General features: G+C 39.0%; 1 pseudogene; it reads right to left on the bottom strand.

Annotated features, from left to right (window-relative positions):
• LOC115411085 (phenylalanine--tRNA ligase, mitochondrial-like) overlaps positions 1 to 24,429 on the bottom strand; it is a 34,863-nt pseudogene that overhangs the window by 8,353 nt on the left and 2,081 nt on the right.

The following is a 24,429-nucleotide window of genomic DNA, read 5'->3' as shown; positions in this document are numbered from 1 at the left end:
CAGTGTTTCTGTTCTTTTATCGCAGTGTTTCTGTTGTTTTGTCGCAGTGTTTCTGTTGTTTTGTCGCAGTGTTTCTGTTGTTTTGTCGCAGTGTTTCTGTTCTTTTATCGCAGTGTTTCTGCTCTTTTGTCGCAGTGTTTCTGCTCTAGACTCTCCTGGTTCTCTTTCTGACCCACATGGTTTTCTGTGGTTCAGGTCCAGGAGGACTTCGTTAAAGCATCGTTACCTGAGGCGTCCTGGTGGCTCAGACCTGGTCCAGGTCCAGGTCCAGGTCAGGAGCCCAGAGCCTGGATCAGGACCAGGACCAGACCCCGTGGACCACCTCCACTGTGTCAATGCAAATAAACCAACTGAAACAGGAAACCCCAGGCCGTCCTCAGTGGGTCCACAGCAGAACTGGTCTAGGACATGAACCACAGCAGAACTGGTCTAGGACATGAACCACAGCAGAACTGGTCTAGGACATGAACCACAGCAGAACTGGTCTAGGACATGAACCAGCTGATTTTAGACGTACCTCACCTCTTCAGTCCTCACACCAAGGTTCTAATAGTTTTGGATTATTCATTCTTGTTTAGTTTTATTTAGTTTTGACTTTTTTCTCTAATTCAGTTCATTTAAATTTGTTTTTTGAGCAGGTTTGCTAGTTTTTATTAGTTTTCTTTTTTTTTCTAAATGCTTAGTTTTAGTTTGATTTTAGTTTAGTCGTCTCTTTTCTCTTCTTCTCTGTCGTCGTATTCAGATAAATCCCAGACAGGACTCTGCTGCTTTCTCCCAACTTTAGTCTCCATGTTTCCAGGTAGAGTGGGGACCAGAAGACGACTGGAAACCACAAGTGAACACAAGTGACGGACCCTTAAATATCACGTGGTGCCAGCAGAGAAATTGCAGGGAGCGAAATAAATCGATTTCGTATCAAACCGACACTGACAAAGACGAAAACGAAGGGAATTTCATCCAGAATTTTTATCCGTTTCAGTTAGTTTGTAAACACACAATACAGTTTCAGTTAGTTATCGTTTTTTTTTCCTTTAATTATAGTTTTTATTTATTTCAGTTAATGTAAGTGTTTTTACAATTTTAGTTTTCGTCATTTCGTTAGTTTTCGTTAACGATAATAACCTTGCTTCACAGACTGACTGAAGGTCGTGTTGAAGGTTCATGTGTTTGACCTGAACTGGACTCTAAACTGGATCAGTTCAATCCAAACCTGGTTCAAACTGTTCAGTGTCTCCTCTTCATTCCTTCTGTTTTGTTTGTTTTTTTACATCTTCATCTCATTTGAAACTTCTTCTTTGTCTTTATCATGTTTTCATCTTTTGTTTTTAAGTCAGCTTTAATGTTTTAAAGAAATAACATAAATATTTATTGTGATTATTTGTGATATAATTTATTTATTATTTCCCTATTTTCATATTTATTAAATATTCACTCATTCATTTCTTCTTTTCTTGTCTTCATCTCCTTGTCCTCCTTCATTGATCTAACTCCCTCCTCTCCTCTCTTACTCCCTCACCCCTTCCTCTCTTCTCTCTCCTCCTCCTCTCCTCCTCCCTCACCCCCTCCCTCGTCTCCTGATTACCTCTCCTCTCTCTCCTCCTCCTCCCTCACTCTCTCCCCTCATCTTCTCCTTCCTCTCCTCCTCCTCTCCTCCTCCCTCACCCCTTCCTCTTGTCTCCTCTCTCCTCTTCCTCTCCTCCTCCCTAACCCCCTCCCTTCGTCTCCTCCTTCCTCTCCTCTCCTCTCCTCTCCTCCTCCCTTCCCCTCATCTCCTCTCTCCTCTCCTCCTCCCTCACCCCCTCCCCTCCCCTCCTCTCCTCTCCCTCGTGTCTCCTTCAGGCCTCAGGCTTCACATATGGCGTTCACGCCTGAACATCATTAAATAACACACACACGCCAACTGGCGTCCCTTGGCTCCGCCTCCATGTGGAGACCAGGTCCTGCCACCCGTTTAATCTTCCCTCCCTCCTCCCTCCCTCCCTCCTCAGTCATTTCTCTCTCTCTCTGCTGTCATCACATTCATTCCAGTGCTCGCTCGCCCAGTTTTCCTCTTCCTTGCCATTGTCTCTCTCTCTCTCTACAGTAAAGTGTGTGGAGGGGATGGAAAAACGAGAAGGGGGGGGGGGGGGGGGGTTCAGGGAAGGGGGTGTCAAATGAGTGGTTTCCACGGCAACACAGCCACACTGCCGCAGTGGATACGAAGGGGAGGTGGAGAGTTGAAAGAGTGAGAATGAGAATGAAGGAAGCGTGAACGAGTGTGTGTCCACGTTTTCACTGCGTTCTGGGGACAAACAGCGGTCCCCACAACCGTCACCCTCACATCCAATGGATTAGACATGACTGATCTACATGTTAGATTCAGAATACAGCTGAGGGACAGACTCAGACAGGGTCTATTCCTGGTTTAGGTTGGGTCTAGTCTCCACAAAATGAATGGAATTCAATGGTAAGTCCCCTAAATGCATGTAAACCTACTTAAGTGTGACAAACTTAATTCCTGCACTGACAATGACCAAACAAAGAAAAGAAGAAAAAAACAGATAATGAAGGAATGTGAGCATGAGAACATGTTCTGCTCATAACATAAGGAGAACGGGAGAACCCATGTTCTGTAAAGCATCACATCTGAGCGTTAAGTTTTAGATTCAGGTTCATTTTGCTGATGTTTCTGGTTTAGTTTGGAATTTTCACTAAAGTAATTAAGTAATTAAATGAAAGGTCCAAGAAATACATGAAAACCCAAGTGGTGTGAGTGTGTTTTCTTATGTCGCAGGGACATAAATCACTGCTAATGCAAAGAAAAAAAGAAAGAAAGAAAGACAGAAAGAAAGACAGAAAGAAAGAAAGACAAAGAAAGAAAGGAAGGAAGGAAGAAAGAAAGAAAGAAAGACAGAAAGAAATACAAAGAAAGAAAGAAAGACAGAAAGAAATACAAAGAAAGAAAGAAAGAAAGAAAGAAAGAAAGAAAACGAAAGAAAAAAAAAATTTCAGGTTAAACACATTTTTATGTTTTTTAAATATATATTTTTTTATACATAAATCCGCATGTAACACAGTCAAAAGGACACGAAAATTACCCCTGCTATTTTTTTGTTTTTTAAAATATCTCTTTATTCTCTCACAGGTGCATTTTGGGAATTGAACTAATTATTCAAGGCAGAGTGTTTCACAAAAATGACCACTGTTGAAAAATCACTCATGATTTATATGTGTTTAAATGTTTGGGTTCTGCACGTAACCCCAGTGGACACGATGGGTTCCGCACCAAAACTGGAATGAGACTGAGCTTGATGCCAAACCCACATGTGTGGATTAGAAAAACCACTAGGATCCACACACTGAACACAGTGTCTGTATTTGGAGTCTATAGAAGAGCATTTACACATGTTTACACATCTAATGCACTGACACCTGAGGAGATTTAATGTCCATATTTGGGTCCTAGTTTTGGAACCAGTATTTGATTATAAATTCATTAATTATGGGAAGAATCAGAGTAAAGAGTAAAATTTTTTTATGCATTTATCTGAGGTCATCATTAGGTCTATCCTGGGGTTAAATATGTCTACATTTACCTTTTATTATTGGGTCTAAAATAATGGAAAAGTGACAGATACCAAAATAAACCCACACTGTAAAAAAAAAAAAAAAAAAACTGGAAAAAATGGTAATATTCCGGCAGCAGGGGTGCGGAAAAAATACTGTTAAATAACAGACAATAACCATGTCATAAAAATATGGTAATTTTCCATGATTAAAATACAGTTTTTTTGCCCTAACTTTACATGAGATTTTGCATTTTTTTAAAAACTTTTTAACGTTAATAAGGAATATTTTCATGTATTAAAACAAACAAATTACCTATAAATATAAATAATTTTCAATGAGACTCAGTTGTCCAATCCACTGATAAAAACTGTATTTGGACAGTTTATCAGTGCTTATACATGTTATACATTCACAAAAATACATTTATTCAACATTTTTGTTGTGAAACCTCCTGTAATTGCACAAGATATTTGTCAATTAACAAACAAGTCTGGTTCAACTGACAGAACAAATACTTCTTTTATGGTTAATTGTCAGTAATTTTATCTCGTTTTTATTATTTTAAATTCTTTTTACAGTATTAAACTTTAAATTAACAGTTTAATCTCATAAATAGAAAAGAAATATTTGTGAAATTATGATACATTTGCAAATGTATTTTAACTGTATTTGTCTGTGAAAAAAGAAAAAAATTTGTTTAAAAAATTGAAATCTTATGGTTCTTCACAGTTACAGTTTTTTCATGTTAGACATTTGACATGTAAAATCACAGTCTATTTTTTTCATTTCATTGATATTTCCTCCATCTTAAAAATTCAGGAAAAATCTGTAAAATAAACAGTAAAATTCTGTTAAATTACAGATTTTTTTTTTACAGTGCAGTTTCATAGAAGCACACATGGACCGTCTCCATAAAGTGAATGAAAGTCGACGTCAGGATTCTTCTCCTGCAGTGAATGGACGGACTGTCGGGAGTGTTGCTGCAGCGCCCGCCGTTAGGCCCCGCCCACTCCCCCCACACACACACCCCTCCCCTCTCTCAGGTTTCACAAACTGTCACCGTCATGACTTTAATTTGACGTAAGGGTGTGCACATGCAGCGAGGAGCGAGCGCCGTCCTCATACTGATGTTTGGAGCAGCGAGCAGATGGACGCCCATTCAGAAAAACACAACTTCATTCTGTTCACGTGGACGTTTCACAGCCCACCAGACGCTGTATTTTCACTTTATGCCAACGTTTGTGTCACCTGTGATCTGCTTTAATTACAGCTAAAGGTGTTTTCCTGCCGCCGAGACCGCCACCCCGTCGTTATTTTCATCGTCCGTTAATTATTTTCGTGCTCGTTGTTAAAACACATGTTCATTTTTCATCTCAGTTCATCGCTTTAAAAATATCAGTCGACAACGAACGCAATCGGGGTTGAAGGAGAGGAGGGTTGGTCTGCAGAAACTACCCTCAGCAGAGGTCAAAGGTCAGAGGTCAGAGGCAAGGTTCTAATAGTTTTGGATTTTTCATTGTAGTTTAGTTTTATTTAGTTTTGACTTTTTTTTCTCTAATTCAGTTAGTTTTAATTCATTTTTAGAGCAGGTTTGCTAGTTTTTATTAGTTTTCATTTTTTTGGAAATGCTTAGTTTTAGTTCAGTCGTCTCTTTTCTCTTCTTCTCTGTCGTCGTATTCAAATAAATCCCAGACAGGACTCTGCTGCTTTCTCCCAACTTTAGTCTCCATGTTTCCAGGTAGAGTGGGGACCAGAAGACGACTGGAAACCAAAAGTGAACACAAGTGACGGACCAAAAAGTGTTGTATGGTGACAGCACAGAAAACTGAGAGGGAAATAAATCGCTTTGGTATCAATCCGACATTGACAAATACAAAAATGAAGGGAATTTTATCCATAATTTTTATATGTTTTAGTTAGTTTTGTAAACACACAATACAGTTTCAGTTAGTTATCATTTTTTTCCCTTTAATTATAGTTTTTATTTATTTCAGTTAACGAAAATGTTTTTACAATTCTAGTTTTCGTCATTTTCCTTAGTTCTCGTTAACGATTTAACCTTGGTCAGATGAAGGTCATTTCAGTTCAGACAAAGATGGAACAAACATCAGCATCATCATCCTCGTGTCCATGTCGTCTCATCGTGTCGGTTCTTTAACGTCTGTTTTATTTTCATCTGGAGTCTTTTTTTGTTTTCTATCTTTTCCGCTGTTTTTGTTTCAACTCGTTAGTTCTTCTTTCGTTTTTATTTTGTCTTCAGTGTTCTTTTTGTGCTTAATGATTTGGTATTTTCTGTTATTTTTATCTTTTTTTTGTTGTTTTTATCTCATTTAGTCCAGCTGACGTGATGTTCGAAGTGTTTGTGTTGTAAAAGCTCAAAAATGAAACAAGGAAATAGAAGTTTAATAAAAAGCAAGTCGTCAGATAAACCTGGACTCTGATCCATTACAGACACTTCACCTGTCCATCTGTCCATCCGTCCAATGTCCATTTGTCCATTCATCTATCTGTCTGTCCATCCGTCTATCCAATGTTCATTTGTCCATCCATCCACCTTTCATCAGTTTGTCCATCCATCCATCCATCATTTGTCCAAACATCCATCCATCTGTCCGTCCGTCCATCCATCCATCCCTTGCTTTTTCCACCCTGTCCCTCTTTCTTCTCCATCATATATACATGCATACATGCAGGTGCAGGCGTTTACATCTTCGTCTTGGACATCAGCTGTAACAGCAGGTCTTGTTATGTCACATCCTGAACTCAGTCAATTAACACACCCCTGTCTGCGAGCGGCGGCGGCGGTTTGATCGGCCGCTCTCTGTGTTTCAAAGCATCTATTATTGATCGAAAACAAGCGGCGGTGAAGTGGAGCGCAGATACAGCGACGTTTAAGGCAGAGCTTGGAGCCACTTAGCCCAGGCCGAGAGACCACGAACGGGCTTCGCGTCGACATCTTTTTTCCTACGGTGTTCGCTGATTTAACGACGGCAGCGGTGTTAAACCCGTCTGTTGGCCTCTGCGACGTCTAAATGGTCAACAGATCAATGGGTGTTTGTTTTGACAGCCTTTAATTGTGCATTTTGATTGGATATTGAACTGACACTGCCTCCGTTCAGAGATTTACTATCAGTGGAAGAGTCCCTGGATGGACGATACTTAGAAAAATATCTGCATTTCCAAGAAAACGACAACCTCTAAGGCAGTGTTTTTAGCCCCAAGATCAGTTCCATCCAACAACTCCATTTCATCTCAGATTATTATTATTATTATTATTATTATTGTTATTATTGTTATTATTAATGAATAGAAAAGTAACTATACAGATATTATATATTATTAATATAATAATAAGCTGTTACATGTGGTTGGTGCTAGTAATAAGAATCATGTTATTGTTGGTATAATTGTGTTTTGATGGTATAATATACCACTGATGTAACAAACATTATGATATACGAGTATAGCTGAAGGCATATATGGTGTATATATGTATGTGTATGTACATATATGTATGTACCAGTGGCGGCTGCTCGTCTTTCAGAGGGGAAGCTCATTGGCCAGCTAACTTTACCATACCAGGAGTGTTGAAAGGACCTGTAGCTTTTCCTACTTTTTGCACCAGGTGAATGTCAGGTGTTGATCTGCCCTGCTGTTTAATTCGAAGTTTCTCCTCGTAAGGAAGACTATCAAATGGCTTTGTCAAAATCAGGTCGACAACATTAGCATTGTCTGCCCATGCGCACCTTGCTAGACAGCTAGTTCACTCCAACCTTGCCAACAGTATCACTGATTTAACTATCCACAAAACGATATTAACTTGAACAAGAAATGATTAAATTATGAAACTGAAACAAGAAAACGTTGAAATTATGTTAAATTGAAACAAGGAAGTACAATGAGTGTGTTTTATTTACAGTGCAAGGAATGAACAAGTAATTTCATAGTAGTTTCTCTCTTGATTTCACAGAAGGATGTGCATTATTAAACTGTGTATTAGACTGAACTGTGTCAGTGAAGGAGGAGATCTGAAAATAGCTGTCAGTCAAACGGGATTCAGCCTTTCGACTGATCCTCCAATCAGCACGTGGAAGCTCAGCATCCGGCCCGGCTGAGCTCCGCCCACAGCTCCATTCACCCCCAGAGATGCTGAGCGTCTACGGGCAAATGCATTGATGATAGATCGTATGAGAAAACAGCGCAACGGGAATGGAGGAGAAGTGAACAACATCGAGTCCACTGATTTGTGATAAAGCTGATTCTAAACGAACTCGTCTGTGAGATGAACGTGTTCTAACACATTGGAGTCAATAAAAAGTCAACACAACTGAACAGATTTGACCATTTAATTTGAGTCATTTAGGGGAAGGTGAGCTTCCACTGCAGTCGGACAGAAACGCCTGTGGTATGTACACTACCAGTCCAAAGTTTGGACTCCCTTCTCATTTAAATGACATTAGATGGACCTCAGATGTCCAACCAGTGCTCAGCATCTCTGGGAACTCCTTCAGACTTTTGGAAAACATGTCAGGTGACTACCTCATGAAGCTCATCCAGAGAATGACAGAATGTGCAAAGCAGTAAAAAAAGCAAAATGTGTAATAATTTAAGTCCAGGTGATAATGAGCCACAGTCTGTGGACCACGAGTTGGATCATACAAACTTACGCTTATATTTATTTTTTTTGTAGCTGCTGTTGTATGAGTGAAATAAACAGCAAACAGTACTTTTACCTGTTTTTGTCTCTTTTTTTACTTCAAACCCTATTTGTTTACTTTGTCTGATGTAAAATGTCATATTAAACATCTCTTAGAGTCTTGATGGTTCATCCTGATGTTCATAATGATCATATGTGTAACTCAACATACATGACCATGCATCGAGTCAGCTGCTCAAACCCTCATGTATGTTGTAAGTATGTTCTGTGTATGTTCTAAGTATGTCAAGTGTATGTGTGTGTTCTGACCAGAGTTCAGCAGCTCCTGCTCCATCACTCCACAGCCCAGAACCTCCAACCAGTCGCCATGGAAACGCACCTCCATCTCGAAGAGAGGATGAGTGAAGGGGAAGTAACAGTCGACCCATCTGACCTCCAAGTCTGAAGGACGAAGAGGAAGAGGAGGAGGTAGAGGAGGAGGAAGAGGAGGAGGAGGAGGAAGAAGAGGAGGAAGAAGAAGAGGAGGAGGAGAAGGAGGAAGAGGAAGAGGAGGAGGAAGAAGAAGCCTAGTTTGGATCTGAATCAGTCGATGCTTTCAAGCAAGAAATAAATAATATATAAATATAAAAACCCTCCTGGATTTGGTGAAGTTTTTCAGCTCAGTTCACTGGTTTTGTCTTTTTGAATCTTCAGCTGATAGTTTACTTATAGCTCTGTTAGCTAGCTCTTTAGCTTAGCCCTGTTAGCTTAGCTCTGTTTTTAGACTGAAACAGCCACAGTAAATCCACTAATCTCCTGTTTTCTGTTGGTTGGTGTCGTCAGTAGCTGAACTAAAGATCTGTTTGAATCCAACAAACAAGGTCAGACCTGTCACAGTTTAGTCTGAACCGTGGATCAACAAATGGCAACTTAGCAAAGATAAGAACATCCCATAATAACGGTCTACCTCATCAACCTCCGAATCAAACTCACCTGTGTGGAAGAAAACGCTGACATTTACCGTCCAACTCCATTCTTCATATTTATTTACTGACTCCAGTGGAAAAAAACAATGGGTTCTATTTTGATCACTTCTTTTCTTGACTCTGACAGTTGTCTCTTTCTGGTTCTCATCGTAAAATTGGCCTTGACTGGCATTAAACTCACTTCATACCTCTGCAGTCCAATACATTGGCATCTTTTCTTCACAGATATTTTTTTATAAACGCTAAATGACAATTTAAAATTATTTTTAAAACTCACATCACACATTTTTTTTCTCTCTACAGTTCAAGTTCACCTTTATTCTAGTTACGTCTTTTCCTAAATCCTCATTTTTAAACATCTATTATCTCGTTCTCTAATCCATCGGTTAACGCTGACTCCGCCCCCGTTGCCATGGTCTCACCTCCGAACAAGTTGGTGATGAGTCGCGTCAGCGTCTGTTTGAGGTTGAACTCCACCAGTTTGACCGCCTCCAGAGTGTGCGTTTCCTGTTCTGAGGCGTCCGTCGACCTCCCGACTCAAACAGGGAAACTGGTGTCCATCCTTGACCTGAAGAAAACAACTGAGACCCAGGAGACACTGTCAGAACCAGAACCAGAACCAGGGTTTCTATTAATGCCGTACATGTGGTTACCACTTCTTGGCTGATACTGATGTTATTTTCTGTTTCTTTATTTTGATTTGTTGTAATTTGTCACCTTTATAAAGAGGTCCCCAAAGTAATCAAGTCCCAGTCGAACCAAGTACCGATCAAACCGGTTTCCCCAATCTAACAGAAAGCAAACCAAGTCCCCAATCAAATCAATTCTCCAAATGAACCGAGACCCCTAAAAACTGAGTCCCCCATCAAACCGAGCTGCCAAATGGACTGAGTCCCAAACTGAACCAAGTCCCCAAACAAAGTGAGTCCCAAATTGAACCAAGTTCCCAAAGGAACCAGGTCCCCAAACAGAGTCCCCACTTGAACAGAGTCCCCAAATGAAACGAGTCCCCGATCGAACCGAGTTGCCAAATGGACAAGTCCCAATCGAACCAATCCCCCAAACAAACTGAGTCCCAAACTGAACCAGGTCCCCAAACAGAGTCCCCGATCAAACTGAATTGCCAAATGGACCGAGTCCCAATTGAAACAAGCCCCCAAACAAACCAAGTTCAAACTGAACCAGGTCCCCAAACAGAGTCCCCAAATGAACCGAGACCCCGATCGAACCGAGTTGCTAAATGGACCAAGTCCAAATCAAACCAAGCCCCCAAACAAACCGAGTCCCAAACTGAACCAAGTCCCAAAACAAACAGAGTCCCAAATTTAACCAAGTTCCCAAATGAACCAAGTTCCAAATTGTACCAGGTCCCCAAACAGAGTCCCCAAATGAACCGAATTTCCAAATGGACTGAGTCCCAATCGAAACAAGTCCCAAATCAAAGTAAGTCCCAAACTGAACCAAGTCGCCAAACAAACAGAGTTCTAAATCGAACCAGCTCCCCAAACAGAGTCCCTGACTGAACCGACTCCCGATCAAACCGAGTCCCTAGTTGAAACAGGTCCCCGAACAAACTGAGTCCCTGATCAAACTGAGTCCCCAATCAAACCGAGTCTGCGATTGAACCGAGTCCCCATACGAATAAAGTCCCTAAATGAACAAAGTCCCCAAACGAACTGAGTCACAAATGAAGCCGGGTCTACCGAGTCGTTTCATCGACTTTCATGGGTCATCTGAAAACCTCAAACTAAAACTAAAGAATCGCTGAACCCAAAGTAGTAAATTCAACTCAACAGAAATAAAAAACTGAAATGAAAGAACTGAGAGATTCAAAAATAAAACATGATGAACACCAGAACTCTTTTAGAAACGGTCAGATCTGAGCATCGACAGAATCCTTTGAACAGCCTCGAACCTCGTGGTTGGAGAAGAGTCGGACTCCCTCCATCTGGTGGAAAACGGGTAGTGACTGGCATCGATCTCGTCCCGCCTATAAACATCTCCGGCCAATAGGAAGGCGTCGAGCCCAGATCGGACCAGGTCTGATTGGTGGGCGGAGGTATGAGCCCGGAGCATCGTTGCCCTGGAAACGACCAAGGGAAGACATTCAGCAACAGGTGAAGAATGAACTGCAGTGTTTTGTTTTTTTAATTAAAAAAAAAAAAGAAAAAGAATTACTATTATTTTCCTTTTTTTTTTTTTTTTACAAATTGCAGTGTTTTTAAACGTGGTTGGATGAAGGCATCACCTGTTCAGGTAGTAGTTGTCGCCCTTCTTCCTGCTGGGGTGGGGTGGGCGGGATCAGTAAGCTGTCAATCAAATCAAGCAGACCAATCAGATTCACTGACACCTCCTTTTGCGTGAAATCTGTCAGGATTAAAATGTCTTTCTAGATCTAAAAGACATCAGATGGAGACGATGATGATGTTCTGATCACATGACCTCGAATTTCATCCAATCAGAACTCAGAATTTCACTTAATGCTGCGATATTCTCCCAAAAAATGTACAAATATTTTGTACTTGTAAATTTCCCTGTGGGATGAATAAAGTATCTATCTATCTATCTATCTATCTATTACAAAATGCATCTAATTCTTTTCAGTCTGTTGTGAAATTAAACCTTCTGCTCATTTAGTTGATTATTAAATAAAATATCAACAAATTCAACACTAATCCAGTAAAAGTCGTGTGTGATCTGCATTTGATGAAGTCCTTCAGGTTCTGCTCAGATGAACTCCTCGTCTCCTCTCTAATCAATAACTAATCGATACTGAATTGATGGGATCTTCTGACCTGTCGAAGTTCTGCTCCACGGTGACGACCGGGCTCAGGTTGTCGTGGACGGAGAACAGCGGGTTCCCCCATCGGCCCATGTACGAACTGTGGAGGATTGGAAGGAAACGGGTCATACACGGGTTCACGAAAAGGTTCCTGTTGTTTAAACGGCGAGGACAGAAGGACGGAACATTCAGACCACGACCACCGAGTCCCAACTGCCACGAAAAAACCTAAAATGAACAAGTGTTCAGAGAACGCAAACCTCCGCCAAGCACCCCAGACGGTGTGCATGTGCGGATCGACTATTTCTTCTAAACTCTGGATGTGCAAAACAAATTTCATGATATTTCACGAATTGCACTTTTTATGATTTTTTGAAAATGGTGCATAAAAAATAACAAAAGTCAACAGAGCGTAACAGAAGAGAAATGGAGAGGAATGACAAAGTTGAAGCTTGGTACCAGTCATGTGTATGCCAAATTATATTCAATTCCAATCAGTACTTGTTGAGTTAAAATGAAAAATGTGTGGTAAATGGGATTTTCAATGTTAAATGTAAATGTCCACAGAGTCCACATTCCACAGTGGATGTGGACAATTTTGTGCCAGATACAAGATATTGTTCTAAGCTACAGGTGGATCAGATTGGAGGCTAATTGGAGTTGTTTTGAATTTTTTATGAATTTTCAAAAATTGCTCAATGATGACGGATAGGAAAATTGTAGATGTTGTGACCTTGCTGTGACCTTGAACTTTGGCCTACTTGGCCCAAAATTTAATGGGTTGGTCCCAGGGCCTAGGCCTATATCGTTCCACTCCATTTCTCTTCCGTTAAGCTCTGTTGACTTTATTTTTATGCACCATTTTCAAAAAAATCATAAAAAATGCAATTTGTGAAATATCATTATGAAATTTGTTTTGCACATCCATAGTTTAAAAAGAAATAGTCCATCCACACATGCACACTGTTTGGGGTGCTTAGCGGGGGTTTGCCTTCTCTGAACACTTGTTTAATTCTAGTTTTTATTTATTTCACTTAACAAAAATGTTTTTTCAATTCTAGTTTTTGTCATTTGTTAGTTTTCGTTCACGATACTAACCTTGGTCCACAACAACACAATAAACCAACCAGACCTCAGAGTTAAAGCACCGCAGACGGAGGCCGCGGCATTTCCGTGGCGTATAAATATATTACCCAGCAGGCCTCAGGTGTCGTCCGAGCTGCGATCAGAGAACGCAGGCTTTTCTAAAGAGTAAAGTTCGTGACCTGTGAAATGGCAGAGTCATAAACCACTGTCAGACAACACACTCAGCGACTCCTTAATGACTTATTAATGCGGCATTAATGCGACGGTGGTGTGGCGCTCAGTGTGTGTGTGTGTTATCGCCTCCGAATGAGGAGGAGGGGTTTGTGCCGAGTTCAATGCAGCAAAGTTTTACACGGAGCCTGAAAGTGGTGAGTCTGCAGAGAAACAGTGACAGGAGGACGCGTCGGACGCAGGATGTGGACGACGGATTCACAGACTGAGGATCAGTCCACCGATACGTCCATATTAACCCTCCAGTGTCCAGGTGAGCAGATTATGCACACTTTGGACTTCACACTGTAAAAAAAATCTGTAATTTAACAGAATTTTCACTGTTTACTTTACAGATTTTTCCTGTATTTTTAAGATACAGGAAAATATCAATGAAATGACAAAAAAAGACTGATTTTACATGTCAAATGTAAGATAACATGAAAAAACTGTAACTGTGAATAACCATAAAATTTCCGTTTTTTAAAAGAAATATTTTCTTTTTTCACAGAAAAATACAGTTAAAATATATTTGCAAATGTGTCATAATTTCACAAATATTTCTTTTCTATTTATGAGATTAAACTGTTTATTTAAAGTTTAATACTGTAAAAAAATAAAATAAAATAAAACAAGAGAAAATTACTGATAATTAACCGTAAAAGAAGTATTTGTTCTGTCAGTTTAACATGACTTGTTTGTTAATTGACAAATATCTTGATGTTTCACAACAAAAATGTTGAATAAATGTATTTTTGTGAATGTAACATGTATAAGCGCTGATAAACTGTCAAAATACAGTTTTTATCAGTGGATTGAACAACTGAGTCTCATTGAAAATTATTTATATTTATAGATAATTTGATTGTTTTAATACATGAAAATATTCTTTATTAAACATTAAAAAGTCAAAAAAATATGCAAAATCTCACGTAAAATTAGGGCAAAAAACTGTATTTTAATTATGGAAAATTACCGTATTTTTGTGAGATGGTTATTTTACATTATTTAACAGTATTTTTTCGGCACCCCTGCTGCTGAAATAATACCGTTTTTTTACAGTGCATGTTCTAAATCAGGGGTCTCAAACATGCGGTCTGGCGGCCAAATGCGGCCCGCCAAAGGTTCCAATGCGGCCTGTGGGATGAATTTGCAAAGTGCAGAAGATATTAACAGTCAAGGGCGTCAAACTGGAAAATAACAGAATAATAACCTAAAAGTAATGACTCCAAATTTTCTTCTTGGTTTAATGTGAAAACAATAATATGATATAATGCCTATAAATAATGGCAACACCAATTTTTTTCACTTTGATTTACTGCAAAGAACATTAAACTCTGATATCCTTTAATAAGAAAACGTCAATAACCTGAACAAATATGAACAACCTGAAATGTCTGAAGAAAAATAAGTGCAATTTTAACATTATTCAGCCTGTGTTGTGCCTTGGTAGATCTGATCTGTAATGCACATGTAGAAATCATAAGTTGAGGCAGAATATTGTTAAAGACGGTTTGAACGGCACAAATCCGATTCTCGTTCCTTTTTCAGAGTATTCCAGAATCCTAATCCCACCTTTGTCAGGGTTCTGTTCCTACCTCTAGAGGTGTCACAGAGGTGGGACTAAATGACCCACCATTCATTTACAGACGTCGTTCTGGAATAAAGATGGAATATTACTGTAACAGAAGTGATGCGGAAAAGGGGCTAAAGATACAAGGTTTCACTTTCATTATGACCATTTCTACTGATTTAACAAAAAATAGAAACCAGAAAAGCACTTGGAGAGCGCAGACCTCCACCAAGGCAGACCACGCCCCCCCCCCCAATCACCACTAAAATTTAATCATTTGTTCCTTGTTCCAGTATCAACATTTCCTGAAAATTTCATACAAATCTGTCCATAACATTTTGAGTTATGTTGTTAACAGACAAACAGACAGACAAACAAACAAATAAACAAACCCCGATGAAAACATAACCTCCTTGGTGGAGGTAATAATAATAATAATAATGATAATAATAATAATAATAATAATAATAATAATAATAATACATTGCTTTTATTTGGCGCTTTTCTAAGTACTCAAAGACACATGGTCACGTTTCCATGGAAACACTCGTACCTGTAGAAGTGAGCTTTGATTCGCTCCTTGATCAGCCACAGAGGATGATGGGATTGATTGTGGAGGTTGCGCCCGACTTTTTCTAAGATCTTCGGCGTCACGTTGGTGAAGTCATCGCGGGGGTACGAGTAACCCAACACCTCCACCGAGTCTGGACCAATCACAGGCCGGGGGGCGGAGCCTTCTGTGCTGAAGCGTCTCCGCGACGCGACCCCATTGGTTATCGGGATGACGAGCAGCAGTGGCGGGGTGGGGGGTGGAGCTTAGACCGGAGGGAGGGAGGAGCAAGAGGCGGAGTCTCATGATGATCGGTCCATGAAGCTGAAATGATAAGAACAGAAAAAGAAACAAGTGTTCAGCGGATTCAACGAGACGGGACGAAAAACAACGACTGGACAAAAGTCAAACTAAAGAACGACCTGAACGTATGATTTGTTACTCGATCCAATCTGACGGTCGTTGGTTCTGATTAGTGAATGAAGACTTCAGACCCAAGCAGAGCATTTACAGCAGGGTTCTCAAACGCCTGTTCTTTCAGGTTCCACATTCAGTCTGATTTGACCTGCAGTGGACTGACCCAGTCAAATAAGAACAGAATAACCGAGAAATAATGACAACTGACAATTTTTGTCTATGTTTTAGTAAAAAACCCATTAAATTATGAAAATACTTATTATAAATTATCCAAACAAAAAAGATGTGAATAACCTGAAAAAACTGAAATTTCTTAAGAAAAATCAGTGCAATTTTACCAGTCTTCTGCCTCCACTTCTCATTAGTCCATGTGCATTCTGGATCAGATCTACAAAGACACTAAACACTGAGGAACAGGAAGAAAAGAGTTCAAACTGGACTGAATTTAATACAGACATTTCAGGTTGGGCACATTTGTTCAGGTTATTCCAGTGGTTTCCAGCCTTTTTGACTGGACCCCATTTGAATGTCACAAATTTCAGGCGACCTCAGACATTCAAAATGGAGACTTTTTTTTGGGCTAAAATTAATTTGTTTTTGATCATGTAATAGTTTGCTATAATATGTTGTAAATAAACGTTAATTTTAGGCAACATTTAGGCTAAATAATGTAAATTTTATTAGTAAGTTCTAATTTTTATCAGTTACTAGAAATTTCAGGCAACCCTAGTGGGGTCCCAACCCCAAGGTTGAAAAACACTGGGTTATTCACATTTTATTGTTACAGGATAGTTTGTAAATCTAAATATTTTCATAATTTAATGTTATTTTTTGCACTAAAACAAAGCCAAAAACTTGAAGTTGTCATTATTTATAGACATAATGTTTGTTTTTTTTCACATCAAACCCAGTAGTAAATCTGCAGTCATTCTTTTTTGTGGGTTCTTCTGCTGTTATTATCTGACTGTAGATCAGATTGGTCTGTATGTGGAACCGACACTAAAATGAGTTCCACAGCCTTGACAGTGGAATTTTTACTCTTTGTAAATTCATCCCAGTGGCCAGATTAGAACCTTTGGCCGGACGCATTTGGCCTCCGGGACGCATGTTTGACAGCCCTGGTTTACAGTTTATGCAGACCACAGGGAAATGTTGGAAAATGAAGAATTCCATTGAAAAAAAACCCCAAAATGTGACTCCTTTCAGTCCTCCTGTGGCTTCATGTTTGGTCTGAACACCACGTCCAGACTGAAAGCTCATCTTCGACACCCAGACATTTTTAGATACTCGACGTTATCCAGACCGATCCGAGTTAGACCCGGGATCCCTGCTCTCTGATTGGCTGACAGGTCGGGGGGATCGCTTTCACCCTTACATTTGTAATAAATCATGTCGAGATCAGATTTATCATCTCAGGTGAAGGTGGAGACCATAAACCCAGACGGTGGAGGAGGTCGGAGGAGGTGAACGCTGCATCGCATCAGTTACACAGACGTACAAACAAACCAGCAGAGGGTACGATAAAAAAAAAACACAAGCTTGTCCTCCGACGCCGTTCACATCCTGATGGGAGTTTTAGAGCGAAGTTTAGAATTCAGTTTCACTGTCTTCACCTTGGGCTGGAGTTTATTTACTGTTGTTTTAAAACCTTTTCTAATCTGGTTTGGTCAGTTTAGTTTTGTTTTACAATATTTTACTCTAATTTGACCATTTTACGTTTGTTTTTTTCCAAAGTCTTTGTGACATTAGTTTGGGCTACTCTTCATCATCCATGGTTTTGTCACTTACATATGCTAACTGTTTACGTTCTATTTTACCATCTTTCCATTAGGTTTTAGTATATTTACTCAGGTTTTACCATTTTTCGGTGTGGTTTTACTGTCTTTACATTGGGTTTACCACGTTTTTGTTAGTTTTTCCAATCTTTTCATCAGGTTTTAGTATATTTACTCATGTTTTACTACTTTGTGTAACATGGTTTTGCTAAGTTTTAGTTGTGTTTTACCATCTTTCCATTGGTCTTTAGTAAATTTACTCAGCTTTTACCATTTTTCTGTCTGATTTTACCACCTTTTCATTGGGTTTTACCTTTTTGTTGGTTTTTCCAATCTTTTGTTAGGTTTTAGTATATTACTCAGGTTTTACCATCATTCTGTGTGATTTTCCTATCTTTTAATGGGTTTTACAATGTTTTGGTTGTTTTTTCAAATCTTTTCATCAGGTTTTACTATATTTACTCATGTTTTACCATTTTGTGTAACATGATTTTACTGTGTTAGTTGTGTTTTATCATCTTTTCATTGGTCTTTAGTAAATTTACTCAGGTTTTACCATTTTTCTGGCTGATTTTACTATCGTTCCATTGGGTTTTCCCATTGTTTTGTTGGTTTTTCCAATCTTTTTGTTTTGCTTTAGTAAATTTACTCAGGTTTTACCATTTTTCTGGCTGATTTCATTATCTTTTCGCTATGTTTTACTACCTTTTACAACCCGATTTTACAAAGTTTTAGTCTGGATTTCAGAATATTTCCTACAGTTTTATCGCTTTTTGTAATATGGTTTCACTTAGTTTTTGGCGTGTTTGACCATATTTTAGTAATTAATAATGTTGAGATGAGATCGATCATCTCAGGTGAAGGTGAGGAGAATCAAACCCAGACGGTGGAGGAGGTCAAACGAGGTGAACGCTGCATCACATCACTTAGAATTACCCTAATGTACAAACAACCAGCAGAGGTTCAGATGAGAAACGTCTTTTCCTTCTTCTCCATCATTTACGTCCTGATGGGAGGTGAGACCCAACCCCCACCCCCCCACATATATATCTGTCCATCTCCACTCCCTCTCTCCCTCTCTCTCTCTCTCTCTTTCGCTGGGGAGCATCCCTGTACAGACAAAGGGGTGTTGCATTGCAGTGGCATTGCAGCAAAATGGATTATTGTTCCTAAATCCATGCAGCTGCTCTTTACCTCTGCTCTGCTGAATCCTGGTGTCGGATTCTACCCGACTGGACACAAACAGACGCACAAACACACAAAGACACGCAAAACACAAAACTGTTCAGCCGGAGGCATCTGAAGGTCAAAGCCACTTCAGGACTTTGAGGGAACATCTGGAAAAAGCCAAAGCAGTGACTCCTACAGGCCGAAATGTGCACTACACCTCCAGAACACCAGCAGAGGTTGGAGATGATGAACGACATTTTACTTTCACTTTCAGTATATTTTACTTCATATCAGATCTGTGCAGAAAAAGCTAATAGCTAATCCGTTTTTATTTCTATGTTCCAGTGTTTGCCAATAAATTTCTATTAAAAAACATAAAAACATCCAGGGTTCTCACTAGGATTTTTTCACAGTGTAGGGGCACCATGGTGTGAGTTTTGTAGGGGAGTCCGGGGCATCCTCCCCCCAGAAAGTTTTGAATGAGTGTAAGGCAAGCGATGTTGTTGGGTGGGCGTCAGACAATACCAAGGCAGACAAAGGGGTGTTGATTATATTGTTCTCATTTCCTGTCTGCAGCGCTTTGCGCCAAGACAAAGGAATATATTTTTTCAAATCTCGTTGTCATTACGCTGGACGATCACACACACACACAAAACACACCACTACGCTGGTTGAAAGACAGCGTCGCGGGTCAAATCTCAGCGTCGGGGCCCCCAGGGACAGTGTCGGGGCCCCAACACTGTCCCTGGCATTCAGTGACGCTAGTGAGAACCCTGATATCTACCCTTTTTTAATTGGGTTTACCATCTTTTCATTTGCTTTTAGTAAATTTCCTCTGGTTTTACCGTCTGTTGGTCTGATTTTACCAGGTTTTTGTTGTATGTTACCGTCTTTTTGTTGGCTTTTACCATTTTTTGTCTGATTTCACCAGTCTTTAATTTGTTTTACCATCTGATACCCATCGGGTTCACCTTTTTCTGGCACATGATGGTCACCATATGTCTGTTCCCATGGCATTGTCACACGTTCACATATGGACGCCTACACACTCGGACTCACATGGACACGAAACAAACCAACAGGAAACAAACCGACACGAAACCAACCAACAGGAAACCATCTGAATTCACACCAGTTCCGGGACACGTTTCCACAAAGACGCTTCACCTTTTACTGAATTACTGTCAACGCAATGAGTAATTAACAAGGTATAATAGTTTTGGATTTTTATCTATAGTGTAGTTTAATTTCGTTCTGACTTTTATTTTTCTAATTCAGCTAGTTTTAATTAGTTTTTAGAGCAGGTTTGATAGTTTTTATTAGTTTTTGTTTTTTCTAAATGCTTATTTTTAGTTTAGTTTTTTTATATCTTTTCTCTTCTTCTCTGTCGTCGCATTCAAATAAATCCCAGGCAGGACTCTGCTGCTTTCTCCCAACTTTAGTCTCCATGTTTCCAGAGTGGGAATGAGAAGATGACTCTAAACGACAAGTGACAAGAAGTGACGGACCACGAAGTGCTGTAAAATTGCTCAATCCGACATTGACGAAAACGAAAACAAAGGGAATTTTATCCATAATATTTTTCCGTTTTAGTTAGTTTTGTAAACACACAATACAGTTTCAGTTAGTTATGTTTTTTCTTTTAATTATAGTTTTTATTTATTTCAGTTCACGAAAATGTTTTTCAATTCTAGTTTTCGTCATTTCTTTAGTTTCGTTAACGATAATAACCTTGGTGAATAAAGAAGTTTTTTTTTACTGTATTCCCCAAGAATCCGTAACATCACCAATTATCTGTTTGTAGTTTAACATATTCTTATTCTCTTAAAAACAGCAATCTCACAAAAAAGCCCTGAAATTAATGAGTCAGAGTAAAAAAAAAAAACCCTGACACGAATCTGTCTTCTTCACATTTTCCTCCTACATTGTAAAAAAAAATCTGTAATTTAACAGAATTTTCACTGTTTGTTTTACAGATTTTTCCTGTATTTTTAAGATACAGGAAATATCAATGAAACAACAAAAATAGACTGTGATTTTACATGTCAAATGTAAAATAACATGAAAAAACTGTAACTGTGAATAACCAAAAATTTCAATTTTTTAAAACAATTTTTTTCTTTTTTCACAGAAAAAAACAGTTAAAATACATTTGCAAATGTATCATAATTTCACAGATATTTCTTTTCTATTTATGAGATTAAACTGTTAATTTAAAGCTTAATACTGTAAAAAAAAAAAAATAAATAAATAAAATGAGATCAAATTACTGACAATTAACCGTTAAAGAAGTATTTGTTCTGTCAGTTGAACCAGACTTGTTTGTTAATTGACAAATATCTTGTGTAATTACAGGAGGTTTCACAACAAAAATGTTGTATAAATGTATTTTTGTGAATGTATAACATGTATAAGCACTGATGAACTGTCCAAATACAGTTTTTATCAGTGGATTGGACAACTGAGTCTCACTTAAAATTCTATTTATATATATATTTATAGGGAATTTGATTGTATGGATACATGAAACTATTCTTGATTAAACTTTAAAAAGAAAAAAAAAAAAAGCAAAATCTCATGTAAAGTTAGGGCAAAAGCTGTATTTTAATTATGGAAAATTCTGTTTTTATGAGATGGTTATTTCCGTTATTTTACAGTATTTTTTTCGGCATCCCTGCCGGAATATCACCGTTTTTTCCAGTTTTTTTTTTTTTTTTTTTTTTTTTTTACAGTGTACAGTGGGAAATCCAAACGTTCAGTTGTTGATGAACTCCATTTCCCATCAGCCCTCTTCCTCCTGCCAGTCTGAACCCAGAGAACAGCTGCTGATTTGTGCTCAGTCAAACCCTCACTCTGCTGATGTAATGTTCACTCACTTTCATTTAAAGTGTTGGGGTCAGAGGTCAGTCAGATGTGGCCACGCCCCCCAGAGCAGATCCAAAACAGGGATCGGATCTGAAAGAAATGAAGCCGACTCTGAAGAGGAGACAATCACATGGACTCTTTACAGATGAGTGGTGAACTTATGCAAATGGAAATATTAGATGAGATGAAAGTTGAACGGGCCTCGAGGGGACGTCGCTGCTGTTGGGACGTTTCCACGGAAACCCTTCACACTTGGCTCTTTAATCCGACGACAGCATACTTTGTCTTTGTGTGTCACAAAATCTTATATCCTCCTGACACCCAGTAAGTAAATATTTTTGCCATTTTACATTAAATAATTGCCTTAATTAGAAACAGAATAATGCAACAGTTTTTTTCAAATACATTTATTTATTTTTTATATAATGTCCTTTTTAGTGGACATTATGCTTTTTTTTTTATTTTAAAGTAAAGCTGTGACACTCTTGTCCACTACAGAGGACACAAATGCATTTCTGGGTCTCAGGAGGATATCATAAAATGTGAATTTATTTCTTTTTTTGTATTGTACTTTTGGAGATACACAATGAAAATAAATAAAAAATTGATCCAAAAAAAACCCAACAGATATTTACATTCACCACCATGTTTATGGAATGACTTCTCCTGACATCTGCGATAATAAAAAACCAAAATCATTGCATTTGTTATTTATTGAAAAAAGCGACATTACACACCACAGTTTTTTCGACATTTCGTAAATATAAAGTTTTGCGCAGATGTCCAATGGAAAAGTGACTATTGACAGTATATTTTTAACCTTTTTATAGTTGAAATAAGAAGAAAAGGTCCAGACGGACCATTTTCAGGTTAGACTTTAAAGGGTTAATAAACAGGAGATGATTCATACACGACATGGACGAGAAGAAGAAGGTGGAGGTGAAGGACGCTGAAAATACCAGGATTAAATCGTATGTATATAGTAGTATATAAGCCCCGCCCCCTCTATACATCAGCCAATGAGACCAAACTGAACACTCAGTCTCTGATAAACGTCTATTAAAGGATTCTGGGAGATTTCATGACATCACCTTGTTTCTGTTCAGCTGACCATACTAAATGGGGTGTGGCTTTGTGTGATTGACAGCTTTCTGCAGGAGGGGGCAGTATCTTTCATCCCTGTCATGACGGAGGTGTGATGGACTCGTCACGACTCCGTCCAATGAAAACCTTCATGTCCTGAACAGGTGGCGTCCCCCTCCCCCTCTCTCTCTCTAACGTAGAGTCAGTGTCTCTCGCCCATCAGAGGGACTCCCTCTCTGGCATCCCACCCACTTCCTGCAGCTCTCACCCTCCTTCCTGTTCACGCCGCTCGCTCACCAACCACGGCGGTTACACAACGCCACCGCCCACCTCGTGTTATTTTAATGAATGGACTCATTGTTTGTTTTCTGAAACGTCGTCTATTAAAAGAAACTGGAAACGAAACAACACGAACTGAACAACACGTCATCCCTGAGGTCGGATTACGGCGTCCGACATCATCAGCCCGTTGTCGACGGCGTCACAGCGCTAAATCCACCTGGAGTTACATCAGAAATAAACGACAGGACGAAGAGATGAGAATGAAACAGAAATATGTAAAACAGACGAACGGAAACAAACCAAGAAACAGGAAGTCCCAAGAAAACGCAGACAGAGTCGATCCATGGCGGGTTTCAGATTCTTTTACCTGTTCCTATTAATAATCCTTCTGATTCTTTTTCTCACTCCTTTTACTGATTCTTCTTTTTACGATTTGTCATCTTCCAATTTTTCTTAATTTTTTTCCAATTCTTTTGTGATTCTTCTTTTCTTCCTGATTTTGACTATTTTTTATGATTTTTTTACCTGATTTCTCTTTTTTCTTGATTCTAATTCTTCTTTTTTCCTGATCTTAATTCAACTTTTTTCCCCAATTCTGATTCTTTTTAAAATGATCTTTTTTTCTAATTCTTTTTTCTTGATTCTGATTCTTCTTTTTCTTGATTCGGATTTTCTTTTTTCCCCAATTTTGATTTTTTTTAAATGATTATTTTTTCTGATTCTTCTTTTTTCCTTGATTCCGTCTGATTCTTTTTCTCATTCCTTTTACTGATTCTTCTTTGCCAGATTCTTGTGAATACACACCCCTAGCGGTCATAGATCAGGTGGGTGTGTCCACATGTGATGTAGCGCCGCTGCGGTGTCACCTGATTGGCTCATTCTGCAGCGTTTATTTACAACACTGTATCCTCAAACGACCCCACCTCCATCACTCCTCTTCCTCCTCTCCCTCCTCCCCCTAAAAGCCATAAACATATTGCCCCTCCCCTAAATCAAAACTCCTCCTCCTTTAGTATCATGTTCCCCTCCTTTTCCATATTTATAACTATTTCTTTTCCCTCCATCTTTGTTGATTCTCTACTTTTACGTTTTTTTTCTCCTTTTCCCACTTCCTCTCTTCCTCCCTCTACCTTCTTCCTCCTTTTACTTTCTTTCTTTTAATTCTCTCCATTTTCCATTTACTTTACCTTTCTCCTCTTTTTCTTCCCTCCCTTTTCTGCTTATTCCACCTCCTTCTTGCCCTTTTCCTCATTTTTCTGTTTTTTTTTCCTCCTCTTCCAATATCTTTTCCCTTGTTATTCCATTTTTTCACCTTCTCCTTCTTTCCATTTCCATCTTCTTTCTTCTTATCTTTCACCTCCTTCTCTTCACATTTTCCATTTATTCTTACTGTACTTTTCCCTTCTTTCTTCATGCCTTCCCTTTTCCTCTCCATTTTCCTTTTACTTTCCTCCTTTCCTGTTGT

The sequence above is a fragment of the Sphaeramia orbicularis genome, chromosome 20 (genome assembly GCF_902148855.1).
Source record: "Sphaeramia orbicularis chromosome 20, fSphaOr1.1, whole genome shotgun sequence".
In the NCBI taxonomy this organism is placed as follows: domain Eukaryota; kingdom Metazoa; phylum Chordata; class Actinopteri; order Kurtiformes; family Apogonidae; genus Sphaeramia; species Sphaeramia orbicularis.
Note: the sequence above shows the minus strand (reverse complement) of the source record. Positions and strands in the feature narration are given on the sequence as shown.